Source organism: Penaeus vannamei, chromosome 11, assembly GCF_042767895.1.
Source record: "Penaeus vannamei isolate JL-2024 chromosome 11, ASM4276789v1, whole genome shotgun sequence".
NCBI lineage: Eukaryota > Metazoa > Arthropoda > Malacostraca > Decapoda > Penaeidae > Penaeus > Penaeus vannamei.
Window position 1 is genome coordinate 33,183,069 of NC_091559.1, and position 5,000 is coordinate 33,188,068.

Consider the following 5,000-nt stretch of genomic DNA (forward strand, 5'->3'; position numbering starts at 1 on the left):
TGATTTTGGAGGCGAATCTGTCCCCCGTTACGCAATCTAAGGAGGCAGAAAAGAGTTCGAATGCCAGGAAGAAGAAGAAGAAAAAAAAAAAATAAAATAAAAAGAAAATAGGGGTAGGGAAGAATCGTGTGTGTGCTTTTTTGTGTGTATTTGTGTATGTGTGTGTGTTTGTGTGTTGTTGTTGTTGTTGTTGTTGTTGTTGTTGTGTGTGTGTGTGTGCGTATGTGTGTGTGCGTGTATGTGTGTGTGTTTGTTTGTTGTGTGTGTGTCTGTGTGTGAATCAAGATTTTTTTGTCTTAAACTATAAAAAGGAACAACAGCTTGATTTAGATATATATTCAAAACAGATATGTAAAAATGCAGTTGAATAAACAACAACTGAAGTTCGGTATGCATTTTTGGGCTGTAAATAACAAGCTTTCAGACATACATACACGAACAGAAGAAGAAGAAGAAGAAAAAAAATCTCTGCACATTTGTTCCTCAAAAACCGGCCAGCGTACCATAGTGGGACAATGAACAATTGAGGTGGACAGTCCCGTGGGAGGGAAGGTTTGGGTCGGGAAAAAAAAGCAAAAATTGTCTGCTCGTTAAGGTCTTCACGGGAGCAGAAAGTGATCGATAAAAAATGAGAAAAATGTCTTTTAATTTGATTTTTATCTCGTGACATTTGTATGTGTGTGTGTGTGTGTGTGTGTGTGTGTGTGTGTGTGTGTGTGTGTGTGTGTGTGTGTGTGTGTGTGTGTGTGTGTGTGTGTGTGTGTGTGTGTGTGTGTAATAAGAAACCAATCAATAAAGGCTAAAAGGATTTTTTTTTTCAAATGTACGTTAAAATTCGATATTCTTCGCAAATTAAGAATCTGACTGGTCCCTTTCTCTCTCTCTCTCTCTCTCTCTCTCTCTCTCTCTCTCTCTCTCTCTCTCTCTCTCTCTCTCTCTCTCTCTCTCTCTCTCTCTCTCTCTCTCTCTCTCTCATCAATACTAGCATTTTATTTCGGAGAATGTGTTTATACACATGGAAAATATATATATATTCATGGCCTGCCATTATCTTAGTCATCATGTTTCCCAAAAAATCGTTTTATATTCATTTTGCTGAAGTTCATGCATTTTTCCCTCATTATTTGGAACACCGGATAGATAATGATTTTCATATTTTAGGAGGTTTCGTACAGCCCAAAAGCGTAATATTAACACACAAAGAAAGAAGATATCTTATGGTTATTATTATTATTATTTTTTATTTTCTTCTCCCAGCTAAGTGATCCTCAAATGCGTGGAATTTATTTGTTTATTTTTTCTTAATCTTCATCAAATGCCATTTTTACGCGCAAGAAACAGCACCAAATAGGAGAAAAAACATACGGTGTTTTGATTTCATTTAGATATTACAGTTAAAAAAATGAAATTCACAGAAAATGAACATACAATATTAACAATTTTTTCCTGGTAGTATTTTCGTTGATTCTTGTGTATCACTCGGTTTCAATATGGAATCTGGTGTTACCTTGGGAATGGCTGGGAATTTGCATTGGAGTTTTCTGTGTTCCATTCTCGCTTTATTTACATTGTGGTTTATAAAAAAATGACAAGTTTTATTTATATTTCATTTTTTTGAGGGGGGGAAGCTAAAGCAAATGTTTGCTTCCCTTCCCCAAGAAAAAAAACAAAATTTTTTTTAAAAACCGAAGTGCATGCATATTTCTCACTCCCCCCCCACCCTCCCTCCCTCCCACTGGGGAAACATCTAAAGCCTAATATTCCCCCTCCCCCCCCCAAAAAAAAAAAAAAAAAAAAAAATGCAGTCTTCATATACGCACGAAGTAAAATCCGCAAGACGCAACAATTTTTAACTGATTTTTGGACGTTCTCCAAAGTCAGACGTGCATTTTCTAGCTTAGCATGCCAGCTCCTCAGTCCCTGGAAGATATATTATCTTCTCTTCCTTTCGTGGTTTCACTCGCCTTCCCAATATTCCGAACCAAACTTTGATCGAGAATAAGCATTTATCTGTGGGTGACGAAGCGAGCCCAACATGTTCTCACCTTCCATGCTGTTCTTACGAGAGGCTAAAGAATCTGTAGTCTACGATCACCCTGGCAGTGTTTAGATACATGAACCAGTAGTGATAATGATAATGATAAAGATGATAATATTGATTTTGATAGTGATAATAGTAATAATAGTGACAATGATTATAGTAATGATAATGAAAATGATAAAGATGATAATATTGATTTTGATAGTGATAATAGTAATAATAGTGATAATGATTATAGTAATGATAATGAAAATTATAAAGATAACAATAATATTGATTTTGATAGTGATAATAGTGATAATAACAATAGTAATAACAAAAAAAACAATGATAATGATAGTCACTGAAACACCTGCAATATATATTTAATTGCTTCTATTTATAGCATATATATTTCATTGCTTCTATTAATAGCTTGCAATAAATGAATAGATAAATTGTTATAATAAATCTCTAAAGTATCTGTCCTGTGTGAGATCGCAGGCAAGAGACATTTTTGAAGCAGAGTGAACGAGAATTTTAAAAACATCGCGAAGGAGTGTAAGTTATCCTCTTCCTTTCTCCTCTCTCTTTCTCTCTTCCTTTCTCCTTTCTCCTTCTCCCCCTCTCTCTCTCTCTCTCTCTCTCTCTCTCTCTCTCTCTCTCTCTCTCTCTTTCTCTCTCTCTCTCCCTCTCTCTCTCTCTCTCTCTCTCTCTCTCTCTCTCTCTCTCTCTCTCTCTCTCTCTCTCTCTCTCTCTCTCTCTCTCTCTCTCTCTCTCTCTCTCTCTCTCTCCCTCTCCCTCTCTCTCTCTCTCTCTCTCTCTCTTCCTTTCTCCTTTCTCCCTCCCTCCCTCCCTCTCTCTCTCTCTCTCTCTCTCTCTCTCTCTCTCTCTCTCTCTCTCTCTCTCTCTCTCTCTCTCTCTCTCTCTCTCTCTCTCTCCCTCCCTCCCTTCATCCTCCCTCCCTCTCTTCCTCCTCCCCCCTCCCTCCCTTCCTCCTCCCCCCTCCCTCCCTTCCTCCTCCCTCCCTTCCTCATCCCCCCTCCCTCCCTCCCTCTCCCTCTCTCATCCCCCTCCTTTCTCCGTGCCTTGACTCAAGCTCGTGGGACGTTTAGCCTTCCAACTGACCAAGTACACCATGGAGTAGAAGGAAAGAAAAAAAATCGCCCACGCTATCTTCGCTTGCCGTTACTGATCGCGTCGCCTGGACGAGCATAACCCGACACAGCGTAAAGGGATGATCACGCGAGGGTTAATCTGCTCGCGCTCTCGACAGTCTACGATCTATTCTCTCTTCGCGCCTCGTGGCCTCTCGATCACGCGAGCAGGAGCGCTCGAGTCTGCACGCGCATTTGTAAACAGCAGGAATGGCGCTCGCATATCCTGCGGGAATTGTTGCTGTTGCAGTAATTATTGCATCAGTTCAAGCAGGAATGAAATATAAGGCTGTGTAGATGATTATGGACCTGACATCGGCGTGACGGGAGTGAATAAGTGTTTTGGGGGCTGTTGTTTGTTTTGTTAGCGAAACAAATGACGATCAGTGTTATCGTCTCTTCAAATAACCTTAATAATAATTTAAGAAACTCTGTATCCTTGTCCTGTTATAAGGAATTACATCTAATTGAAACGACAGTAACACAATGTAATTTCCTATTATATTCAGGCAAGGATCTCGATTTTACCTTTGGAGAAAGCACAGACTGAAATAATATAAATTACTGGGGTTTCCTTTTAAGGCACAAACGTTGGGGTGATTGTATCCGCCATATTATTTTTCTTTTCTTTTAATCACCAAGGAATTAGTTGTTAGTCCTGCCTAAACACAACCATCTACTTAGTTTCCTGAATCTTCGTGAAAGAGGTTTTTATCCTTATCACTGATATTTATTATTATTATTATTATAATTATAACAATGGTAATAACAAGTATAACACTAATAGCAACTGTTATAGTAACAGAAATACGTCATCATCATCATCATCATCATCCTTATCATTATTGTTATTACCATTATTATTTTCATTGTTGGTTGTGTTAATAATATCATCAGTATTGTTATTAATATCATTATTATCATTGCTGTTGTTGTAATTACCATTATCATTATTGCTAATAGAAGTAATGGTGGTAGTTATGATGATAATATTGATAATACTCATGATAATGATAATGATAAGAATAATGATTATAGCGATAATGATATTGTTAATAATATCAACAACGAAAAAATATAATGCTGTTAGTGATAATAATAATAATGATAGTAATAACAATAATAATAATAATAATAGTAATAATAATGATAATAATAATAATAATAATAATAATATTGATAATGATAATAATAATGATAATAATAATGATGATGATAATAAAGATGATGATAATAATAATAATAATGATGTAATGATAATGATGATAATAATAATAATAATAATGATAATGATAATAATGGTAGTAATGATAACAACAATAATAATAATACTAATGAAAATATTATTACTATTAATGATAGTAATGATAATGATGATGATAATAATAGTGATGATAATAATAATAATGATGATAATAATGATAATGATGAAAATAATTATTACTATCATTACTATAATTATTATCATTATTACTGTTATAACACTACTGTTTACAACAATAAAAATAGTAGCAATAATAACAATAAAAGTCATAATAATAATGATAATAATATTGGCAATAATAAGATTGATAATGATGCTGATAATTACAATTATAACATTAACAATAATGACGATGATGATGATAATGATAATGAGGATAAAGATGATAGCACTAGTATTAATAGTGATAATAATGAGAGTACTAATGATGATGGTGATGATGATGATGATAATGATGATGATGATGATGATGATAATAATAATAATAATAATAATAATAATAATAATAATAATAATAATAATAATAATAATAATAATAATAATAATAATAATAATAATG

General features: G+C 34.5%; 1 protein-coding gene across 1 annotated transcript in view; it reads right to left on the reverse strand.

Annotated features, from left to right (window-relative positions):
• The window catches only part of LOC113799963 (putative neural-cadherin 2), a 273,409-nt gene that overhangs the window by 95,316 nt on the left and 173,093 nt on the right, over window positions 1-5,000 (reverse strand). The gene's annotated exons all lie outside the window — the stretch shown is intronic.